This window comes from Dama dama, chromosome X (assembly GCF_033118175.1).
Source record: "Dama dama isolate Ldn47 chromosome X, ASM3311817v1, whole genome shotgun sequence".
Classification (NCBI taxonomy): Eukaryota; Metazoa; Chordata; class Mammalia; order Artiodactyla; family Cervidae; genus Dama; species Dama dama.
Genome location: NC_083714.1, coordinates 105,512,116 through 105,524,682, shown reverse-complemented (window position 1 = coordinate 105,524,682; position 12,567 = coordinate 105,512,116).

Below are 12,567 nucleotides of genomic sequence, written 5' to 3'. Positions count from 1 at the left end.
ATACCTTCAGTAATGGGCAAGTTTGGCCTTGGAGTACAAAATGAAGCAGGGAAAGGCTGACAGAATTTTGCCAAGAGAATGCCCTGGTCATAGCAAACACCCTCTTCCAACAACAGAAGAGATGACTGTACACATGGACATCACCAGATGGTCAATACCAAAATCAGATAGATCATATTCTTTGCAGCCAAAGATGGAGAATCTCTACATAATCAGCAAAAACAAGACTGGGAGATGACTATGGCTCAGATCATGTACTTCTTATTGTAAAATTCAGACTTAAATTGAAGAAAGTAGGGAAAACCAATAAACCATTCATCATTAGATCATCATTAGATGATACCACTCTAATGGAAGAAAGTGAAGAGGATCTAAAGAACCTCTTGAAGAGGGTGAAGGAGGAGAGTGAAAATCTGGCTTGAAACTCAACAAGTGAAAAAAAGAAAAAAGAAAAAACTAAGATCATGGCATCTGGTCCCATCACTTCGTGTCAGATAGAAGAGGAAAAAGTGAAATCAGTGACATTTTATTTTCTTGGGCATCAAAATCACTGTGGATGGTGACTGAATCCATGAAATTAGAAGACACTTGCTCCTTGGAAGAAAAGCTATGAAAAACCTAGACAGCCAATTAAAAAGCAGAGACATCACTTTGCCAGCAAAGGCCTATATAGTCAAAATTAGCTATTCCAGTAGCCATGTATGGATGTGAGAGTTTGACCATTATGAAGGCTGAGCACCTTAGAATTGATACTTTTGAATTGTGTTGTAGTAGAATCATGAGAGTCCCTTGGACAGCGAGGAGATCAAACTAGTCAATCCTAAAGGAAGTACCGTTAGTCACTCAGTCATGTCTGACTCTTTGCAATCCTATGGACTGTAGCCCACCAGGCTCTTCTGTCGGTGGAATTCTCCAGGCAAGAATACTGGAATGGTTTTCCATGCCCTCCTCAAAGGGCATAAACCCTGGCTATTCATTGGAAGGATTGATGCTGAAGCTGAATCTCCAGTACTTTGGCCACATGATTCAAAGAGCTGACTCATTGGAAAAGATCTTGACACTAGGAAATATTGAAGGTAAAAGATGGGCATGACAGAGGATGAGATTGTTAGATCTCAGCATCACTGACTCAATGGACATGAATTTGAGCAAACTTTGGGAGATAGTGGAGGACAGAGGAGCCTGGCACGCTACAATCCATGAGGTTGCAAAGAGTTGGACATTACTTAGTAACTGAACGACAACAACAATCATTCATGGAGGAGAGTATAAATTCAGAATTGTAAAAACATATTTGAAATTAAGAGATGAGCAAATTAAAATAGTCACACTTATATAAAGGGTGCTGTATTAAAGCCTCATGGTAACTAGAAGCCATAAATCTATAACATATAAACAAAAAGTAAAAGGTATCCAAACATGATAGTAAAGACAGTCATCAAGTCACGAGAGGTGAGAACAAAAGATGAAGAAGGGAAAAAAGACCTATAAAACAACCCCAACACAACCAAAAAGATCTCAGCAAGAGTATGTGTGTGTGTTCAGTTACTAAGTCAGAAAGAACATATATATCACTAATTACCTTAAGTGTAAAAGGAATAAATGCGCCAATCAAAATACATACAGTGACTAAATTGACACAAAAACAAGACCTGTAGATATGCTGCCTACAAGAGACTCACTTCAGATCTAAAGACATACACAGATGAAAGTGAGTGGATGGAAAAAAGCATGCCAAGCAAATGGAAGTCTGAAGAAAGCAGGAGTGATGATATTTAAACAAAATGGACTTTAAAATAAAGACTGTTACAAAAGACAAAAAGGACACTACATAATGATCAAGGGATCAATCTAAGAAAATGAATATGAAAGAAATAACTCTTCCTGATGCTATAGTTCATTGCATAGTTGTAATAAACAAGAAAATGTGGTACTGACAGAGGACTTTTGAGAAATCTATAATAGCAGTTCAATGGAAGAAGGTAGTCTATTAACAATTGTCAGCAAGCCATTGAACAACCACAGGGGGGAAGAAGGAAAGGACAAGAAAAGAAAGAAAAAAGGGAAGAAGGGAGGGAGCATTGAAATTGACCTTTAAACCTCAAACCTGATACAAAATTTAATTCAAAATAGATAATAGATTTAAGCATAAAACTTCTGAAACAGAAGAGAAAATATTTATGACATAGAGCTAGCAGAGTTTTTAAACTGACAAGAAAAACACAACTCATAAAAGGAAAAATTGGGCTTCATAACAATTTAAAATTTTGATTTTTTGACATACTCTGTTAAAATGATAAGCAAACAAACTACAGAATAGGATAACAAAGTACTTGTATATAGTATATATAAAGAACTCTCAAAATTGCACAATAAACAATTATTCAGTTTAAAAAGTGAAAAACATATAAACAAACATTTCACAAAAGAGGATATATATGGATGGCAACAAACCCATGAAAATATGGTACATATACACAATGAAATATTACTCAGCCATTAAAAAGAATATGTTTGAATCAGTTCTAATGAGATGGATGAAACTGGAGCCCATTATACAGAGTGAAGTAAGCCAGAAAGATAAACACCAAGACAGTATACTAACACATATATATGGAATTTAAAAAAGATGATAATGATAACCCTATATGCAAGACAGAAAAAGAGACACAGATGTATAGAACAGACTTTTGGACTCTGGGAGAATGTGAGGGTGGGATGATCTGAGAGAATAGCATTGGAACAAGTATATTATCAAGTGTGAAACAGATAGCCAGCCCAGGTTGGATGCATGAGACAAGTGCTCAGGGCTGATGCACTGGGAAGACCCCTAGGGATCGGATGGGGAGGGAGGTGGGAGGGGGGGATCAGGATGGGGAACACATGTAAATCTGATGTGTCATCAGATTCATGTCAATGTATGGTAAAAACCACTACAATATTGTAAAGTAATTAGCCTCCAACTAATAAAAATAAATGAAAAAAAAAAAAAAAAAGAAAACCCAGAGCGAAAAAAAAAAAATTACAATGTGAATGAAGAAAAAAGAAGAGAAAAGAAAATATAGTCATCAGTAGCCATCAGAGAAATGCAAATTAGAACCATAGTGTGATATCCCTATACACTTATCAGAATGGCTAAAGTCAAATATAGTATTAAAAACAAATTCTGACAGAAATGTAAAGGCAATGCATTGCTCATACCTTGCTGGTGGGAATGTAAAATAATACAAACTCTGGGGAAAAGTATGAGATTTTTAACAATATGTATACACTTTACCATATGACTTTTGTGAACACAAAGTAATCCCGAATATATACAACATTATTCCAACTGAATAATGTGAACACTTTACACGTCTTTGCTGTCTGGGATTTCCTGAAATCCTTCGAGAAATTATTGATGAAGGTGAATATTAAGCTGGGCAAATTTTTAATGTGGATGAGACAGGCCTGTACTGGGAGAGTATGCCAGACTGAAGTTACATCAGTAAGGAGGAAAGTTGATGCCAGGCTATAAATCAGCAAAGGATAGGCTAACTCTTTTGTTTGGTAACAGTGCTTCTGACAATATGAAGCTGAAGCTTCTCTTAGTTAATCACTCAAAGAAGCCTTTTAAAATATAACCAAAGTCTCTCTTTCTGTTATTTGGAAGAGTAACCCCAAAGCCTGGGTTACACTGGACATTTTCCAGGACTGGTTTTTCCACCACTTTATGCCAGAGGTAGAGAAATACTGCTTGGAGAAGGATATCCCATTCAACATTCTTTTGCTGCTTGACAATACTCCAGGCAACCCCACCCCACCCCACCCATTCATTGACGACGTTCATCCCAACATCAAAGTAGTGAATCTGAATACTACATTGCTCATCCAACCTATAGACCAAGGAGTTATGCGATATTCAAGAAATGTTATTTACATCACACTTTTCATCAGGCAGTAAAAGTGAGTGATGAGTTAGAAACAATGTTGCAAAAATTTTGGAACAATAACCTCTACAATGTCATGAAAGGCATTGACTTTTCTTGGCATGATGTAATGGCCATCACCATGAACAGGTTTAGAAGAATCCTTGCACACAGTTTTGAAATTTGTGACTGTGGAGAAGGAATCCAAAGAGGTTTTCAGCAACTTAGTGACCCTCAGTGAGAATCTGGAGCTAGATCTGCAAGAGGACAACTTCACTGAACTCTTTGGTGTGCAATATATGAAGTTTACTCATGAAGACCTGATGAAATTGGAGGCTCAGAGAAAGGAAGAAGAGAGACAAGAGGAAGATGTAATAACTGAAAAACAAGAGATTCATGATGCAGGAAATGGCAAGGGTATTTTCTTTATTTGAGGAAACACTGTTAGTTTTTGAGGCACAGGACTTGAACATAGAATGGTATGTTAAAGTTACAGCAGCTGTTCAGAATATAATGCAGTGTTACCATGTCACCTATGATGAGAAAAAAGAACTAATACCAAGACAGCACTGTATCATTTTTTGAAGAGGGTAGATAGAATTGAATCCAGCAAGCAACCAGAACGTGTATCATCACCATCAGGCATAAGTGAAATTATAACTTGCCCTGCATCTCCTATTGCTGTCAATCTTTCAACTATACCATCCCCCACTTCCTCTCCCTCTTCTAGTCAGTAGCTCTTCTTGCATGTTTAGGAGATGCCAGCCTCTGTAGGCCAGCTTCTGTACTGTACTAGTATAATTTTCAAGGTACTACTATACCATAAGATTAAAGAAATGTTCTTTTATTTTTGTATTATTTGTGTGAAAAGTATTATCAACTTATTACTGTATAGTACTATATAGCCAATTGTGTTAGTTGGGTGCCTAGGATAACTTTCTTAGACTTATGAACAAATTGGAATCATGAGCATACTCTCAGAACAGAACTTGTTCAAATGTAGGGTACTTACTGTACTTCACTTTAAGTATGAACTTTAGAGTGTATGTCTTTAGAGCTGAAGAGTCTCTTGTGGGCAGCACTAAGATGAATCCTGTATTTTTATCCATCTTGTCAGTCTGTATCTTTTGATTATTAATTCAATTAATTTACATTTACAGTGAATTTTGATATGTCAGGTCTCACGACTGCCTAATTATTGTTTGCTTTCTAGGTTTCTTTTATTTTTTTATTTTTATTATTATTTTTCATTTATTTTTATTATGGAGGCTAATTATTTTACAATATTGTAGTGGTTTTTGCCATACATTGACATGAATCAGCCATAGATTTGCATGTGCTCCCCATCTTCTGGGTTTCTTTTAAATTTTCAATTTTCTCCCCATCTCTGCCTACCTTTGTCTTTAGTTGTACAGTGATGTAATTAAACGTGGATTTAAAGGAAGCATTAAGCTATAATACTTAGCAAACTGACATAGGACCTTATCTTTACAGTAATTTTACTATTAAATGGCTTGCCACAACAATATCAGTAGCATGTTTCTTTATGTGATGACAAATTCAGAATAGTAATGTGTATTAGAAACAAGACACCATATTTTATTTTGTTATTTTAAAAAGCAACTTAGTCTTCTGCCTTGTACCTAACCCAGTGTTAGATTCAGATAAGATTATCTCTCTGGTTGCCTTTTCTATGTATTTTGTACTGTTGACCTTTTCTTTAAAATCTTTCCTTAGCTTTTAATCAATGAATGTACTAAAGACACAGGATACAAAACCAATACACAGAAATCCCTTGCACTTTTATACACTAATGACAAAAAATCAGAAAGATAAATTAAGGAATCAGTTCCACTCACCATTTCAACAGCAACAACAAAACATGAAATACCTAGGAATAAGCCTACCTAAGGAGACAAAAAAAAAAAAAAAAACTATAAAGAAAACTATAAGACAATCATGAAAGAAATCAAAGATGACAGAAATGGAGAGAAATATAATTTTCTTGCATTTGGAAGAATCAATATGGTGAAAATGAATATATTACCTGAAGCAATCTACAGAAATAACACAATCCCTATCAAATTACCAATGGCATTTTTCACAGAAATAGGACAAAAAAATCTCACAATATGAAAGCATAAAAGACCCTGAATCGTCAAGGCAATCTTGAAAAAGAAAAATGAAGCTGAAGGAATCAACCTTCCTGAATTCAGACTATACTACAAAGTCACAGGAATCACGATAATATGGTACTGGTACAAAAACAGAAATATAGATCAATGTAACAAGATAGAAAGCCCAGAGATAAACCCACACACCTATGGGCACCTTATCTTTGACAAAGGAGGCAAAGATATACAGTGGAGAAAAGATAGCCTTTTCAATAAATGGTACTGGAAAAACTGGACAGCTACATGTTAAATAATGAAATGAGAATATTTCTTAACATCGTGTACAAAAATAAACTCAAAATGGATTAAAGACCTAAATGTAAGGCCAGAAACTATTAAAAAAAAATATTAGAGGAAAACACAGGCAGAAAACTCTGACATAAATCACAGCAAGATCCTCTATGACCCACCTCCTAAAGTAATGAAATTAAAAGCAAAAATGAACAAATGGGGCCTAATTAAACTTAAAAGCTTCTACACAACAAAGGAAACTATAAACAAGATTTTAAAAAAGCCCTCAGAATGGAAGAAAATAATTGCAAATGAAACAACTGACAAAGGATTAATCTCTAAAATATAAAAGCAGCTCATGCAGCTCAATAGCAGAAAAGCAACCTAATTAAAAAAAAGAACGGAAAACCTAAACAGACAGTTCTCCAAAGAAGACATACAAATGGCCAACAGACACATGAAAAGATGTTCAACATCGCTCATTATTAGAGAAATGGAAATCAAAACTACAATGATGTATCACCTCACACCAATCAGAATGGCCATCACCAAGAAATCTACAAACAATAATTGCTGGAGAGGGTGTGGAGAAAAGGGAAACCTCTTGTACTTTTGGTGGGAATGTAAATTGATACAGCCACTATGGAGAACATTATATGCATTCTAAGTCACTTCAGTCGTGTCTCTTTGTGACTCTATGGACTGCAGCCCACCAGGCTCTTTTGTCCGTGGGATACTCCAGGAGAGAATACTAGAGTGGACTGCCATGCCCTCCTCCACCAGATCTTCCCGAACCACCCAGGGACTAAACCACGTCTCTTATGTCTCCTGTGCTGGCAGTTGGGTTCTTTCCCTCTAGTGCCACCTGGGAAGTCCAGAGAACATTATGGAGATTCCTTAAAAAAAAAAAAAAAAAAAAAAAGCTAGGACTAAAACTCCCATGTAACCTAGCAATACCACTACTAGGCATATACCCTGAGAAAACCATAATTGAAAAAAAAAAAAAAAAAAGACACGTGTACCCTAATATTCATTGCAACACTATTTGCAATATCCTGGATGTGAAAGCAACCTAGATGTCCATTGACAGATAAATGGATAAAGAAGTTTTGGTACATATATACAATGGACTATTACTCAGTCATAAAAATGAATGAATTTGAGTAAGTTCTAGTTAGGTGGATGAACCTGGAGCCTAGAAAAATGGTACCAATGAACCTATTTGATGAATAGAGACACCTACCTAGAGAACAGACTTGTGGACACAGTGAAGGAAGGAGAGGGTGGGACGAATTGAAAGAGTAGCATTGAAACATGTACATTACCATATGTAAAATAGCTAATGGAAAATTGCTGTATAACAGAGGCAGCTCAATCTGATACTCTGTGACAACGTAGAGGGGTGGAATGGCATTGGGCTAGGAAGGTGTTTCAAGAGGGAGGTGACATATATATGCTTATGGCTGATTCATATTGTTGTATGGCAGAAACCAACACGATATTGTACAGAAATTATCATACAATTAAAAAAAAAGAAACATCACCTTGCAATAGAGAAAATAATAATAAAACACACAAAATTTTTTTACTTAGCTTTTGAGTACTTTATTCTTAGGAGTCACCTACACTTGATATTTTTTTTAGGTCTTTATTCTCCATCCACCCATAAAAGTCATTTTTCTCCAAGGTACTCTTCTTGACTTTATTCTTTCATTTTAATAATATGAGTGTTTTAACTCACATTCACATTTTCTACTATAAATTGCATACTAATAGATCCAAAATTTATATACAGTTATACCTCAGAAATAGTTTGGGTTTAGTTACAGACCATCACAATAAAGTAAATATTGCAATAAAGTGAGTCATATGATTTTTTTTTGTTTCCCAATGCATAATAATCTAGTTTAAGAGTGCAATTAAAAATACTGCTAAAAGATGTTAGCAACCACCTGAGCCTTCAGTGAGTCAAAGTAATAACATCAAAGATGGCTGACCACAGATTACCATAACAAATTAAATAATAATGAAAAAGTTTGAAATATTGTGAGAATTATTAAAATGTGATACAGACATGAAATAAATAAATGCTGTTGGGAGAATGGTATCAATAGACTTGCTCAATGCAGGTTTGCCACAAATGTCATGCTGCGTTGTTAAAAAAAAAGAAAAAAAAAAAAAACAGCAGTATCTGTGAAGTACAATAAAGCAAACATAATAAAATTAGCTATGCCTACATCTTGATCATCTTTCTGCATGAAATTAATTCAGTCAACTCTCAACCTATATTTTTAATCTAAAATTCATTTGATTCTTTAAATTGAGGATATTTAATGCTGAATTCATATTTCTTTTCCAAAATGATTCATTCTCTTAACACTTTTTCTTAGTTAATGGGATAATCATTTATCAAATTTCCAAAAAGAATCAGATATCTGAGAATCATAACCATCACATCACAGTTTCTCTTCTCAAACTTCACATTTAGTTGGTCATGAGAGCTGAGAATCTACTATTCAAGGTACAGAGAGATATATAGATACATAGATACAGGTATCCATCTCTTTTTTAAAACTTCCCATTGATATAATTTTTTTTATTCTTTTAATTTGGGTTCTCTGTATTTCTTGCTTGGATGATTAGAATAGTCATATAACTATTCTGGATCTAAACTCTCCACAGCTTTTCCATACTCTTTAATCTTTCCTTCATACTGATTCCAGAGTGATGTATCTAAAATAAAATCGGATTTATTTTCATGATTCAGTGAATCATTTCCTACAGAAAAAAAGTTGAACTTTTTTATCAGAGTCATTCCTCTGTCCATATCATGGGGTTTATAGTTCCCCAGACTTCACTGTAGAGTTTCAATCCACAATGATTGTGAATAGTTGCCGCTGCGAGGATTCTCCCATACTCTTCTATACGTCTGCCTGCATGATTTTTCACCCATCCTGCAAAAGCTATTCAGTAGAACTTCTTTTGTGAAATCTTGACTTCCTCTGCTTTCATATACACATTTGACTTGACTTTAAAGAAAGTTTTCAATTTGAATGTGAAAAAAGACAAATTTTAGAGATATCTTGAATGAAGCATGGCAGAAATTAGTTAATACAACACTGTACTAAGACTTACAAAATCTTACAAAATAGTTCTAAGTCTGCCAGATACTAAAAAATACTTGAGTCTAATATCTCAGTGACTTAATTTTCCTATCTGAAAAATATTAATGCTGAATAAGGTGGCCTTTATAGGCTCTTGCAGTTGTGACATCATTGATTCTGTGGGTTCTGTTGGAAATGGAGAATAGGTAACATAAGCTGAATTTCTAAAGAACTACAAGGGTCTGAAGAAGTTTCATGTTAAGTGTTTAGCTGAGTACTGATCAGTGCAAGAGACAGAGAAAACTATGCAAGATTATGAAAAGAACTACCTAAAAGGATAAAATTGGGATTGTAGTTTACACAGTTCACGTTGTTGTTTATTCTCTCATCATGTCTCATCATGATCTCATGGACTGCAGCACACCAGGCTTGCCTGTCCTTCACCATCTCCCGGGGTTTGCTCAAACTCATGTTCTTTGAGTCGGTGATACCATCAAACCTCTGTCCTCTGTCGTCCCCTTCAATGTCATCCATCCTCTGTCGTCTGCTTCTCCTCCTGCCTTCAATCTTTCCCAGCATCAGGGTCTTTTCCACTGAGTCGGCTCTTTGCATCAGGTGGCCAAAGTTTTGGAGCTTCAGTTTCAGCATCAGTCCTTCCAATGAATGTTCAGAGTTAATTTCCTTTAGGATTGACTGGCTTAATCCTGCAGTCCAAGGGACTCTCAAGAGTCTTCTCCATCACCACAGTTAGAAGACATAAATTTTGGCTCTCACCCTTTCTTATTGTCCAGCTCTCACATCTGTACAGGACTACTGGAAAAAAAACATAGCTTTGACTAATATGGAACTTTGTAAGCAAAGTAATGTCTCCACATTTTAATACACTGTCTAGGTATTTTAAATACACAGTTCATGGAAGTGTTCATTTTTCCCCAGCTAGAGTGGAATTCCTTGTGCATACAACACAATCTTTAGAAAAGTCAAAATGGTATTGCCTCAGTCATGGTGAAAATTAATTATAGACAAAATACTTCTCCAGCTCTTCCTAACAAAGTTAAAATTAAGACCTGAAAATATAACTTTTTCCAAATAGCATAAAAGCATTATTGACTAAAGTGAAAGTCACTCAGTTGTGTCTGTCTCTTTGTGACCCCATGGACTATACAGTCCACGGAATTCTCCAGGCCAGAATACCAGAGTGGGTAGCCTTTCGCTTCTCCAGGGGTTCTTCCCAACCCAGGTCTCTTGCATTGCCGGTGGATTCTTTACCAGCTGAGCCACAAGGTAAGCCATTATTGACTAAAGATGAAGACTATTTACAAAAAGAGTGGCATTGGCATCATGGAAGCATGAGACACTCCATTTTCCTCCCCCTCAATCTACAACTAGCAAAGATGTCTCTGCCCCACACACAAGGAATCTGGGGAATTTCCCACAACTGTGCATTTAAAGGTGGTTGTACAGGAACACATATAGGTGGTGGAACCAAAGGAGATAGCAGAGATAGTACCTGTGATCTTGGATCCCTGGCTGTGGTGGCTGAGCCCACAGGCCAGAGATTCCAGTAACAGCACAGGATAGACAGAGTGGCAAGCACACCTCCCATCTCCCAGCTGCAGCATAACCTATGGCCACGAAGAACTGGACAGCAGCAGCAGTTGGGCATGCAGTCATGTCTATCTAGATAAAGAGGTGCCCATGAATCTACTCCCCTACCCCCATCACAGTGGTGGAACCCATGAACCTGATGATGCAAGACATGGCAAAGACACCCATGATTCTGGCTCTCCCTCAATTATCCCCCTCACCCTGAGCTGTGGAGTTGTGAGACAGGACATCCTGGATGCAGAACACTATCCTTGTGCCCAAGGCAGAAAATTCAGCAATAACAGCAGTGACACTGGAAACAGCAAGACACCAGGAACATTGGAGGCACATACAGTAAAGAGACTATCAGCCAACACCTCTGAAAGAGGTGCTAGAGTATCCACTTTCTAAATGAAGATCAAGATGATGGAGTAGGAGGTGCTGAGCTCACCTCCCTCCAAACACATCAAAAATACATCTAAACATGGGGAAACTCTCACTGAAAACAAGTTGGAGGCTGACAGAAAAGCTATTCTATAACCAGCTTTGTAAAGAATGATTCACAAGGACTCAGGTAGGAAAGGAAAAGATGACCAGGTTAGGACCTGTGCCCCTGGCAGGGAATGCAGAAGAGAAGGGGAAATCTCAGGCTTGGGAATGCTCCCTGAGGAGTTAGAGGTTTGAGACACATAATGGGCTTCACAGCCTTGGGGTCTGACACTGGGCAGACCAGTCCCCTTAGCTTGTTTGCAAACCAGTAGGACTTACTAAAGGGTTGTGAAAAACTGAGAGTCTGCTCATGAACAGAACATACACAAGCTTGCTTATTCCCAAGAAGAAAGTAGGGGAAGCAGATTTAAAATGGTCTGGGCCTGTAGCTGGTTTCACAGGACCATTCCAGTATACACCCTAACTTATACCAAGTGCCTGCTCCAGACCCTCTTGCTCCAATTCAGCTCTCTAGTAGGGCAAAGGCTGCCATTGCCCAGGAGACTTTGCACTGAAGGGAACAAAACTGGCTCAGACTTGGCCCTGTCTCTGAACAGGGAAATGACAGCCATTGCCAGTAAACATTCCAAATCAACAGATAAGGAGCTACCTGAGATTGACTAGCCTGCTGGGACCATTTCAGCTCTTGACCTACACTGGGTATGTCCTCCAGTCCCTCTTCCTTTGGTTATGCCCTCTACTGGGGTGAATGTGCCATTGCTGAGGAGGGGTGAAAGTGCTAGGAGGAAGCAGAGCAAGCTCAGACACAGCCCTACCTCTAAATGGGATGAAGGCAGTTGTTGCTAGTGAACACACAGAGTCAGGAGATTGTAAATTACCTAGGGCTCTAAATGGCTTGCTGGAACTATCCAAGAATGCACCCTAATTCAGAACAGATTTGCACTTGAGCCCCTCTTACTCCATCACTACTGCGCAATAGGGAAGAAGTGCCCTTGCCTGGGGTAGAGAACACACTTAGAAGGAATAAAACCAGTCTAGACCTAACCCTCATGACTTCTGATCCAGTACTTTGAGGCCCAACCCTGATAAGGGCCTTATCAGGGCCTCACCCCT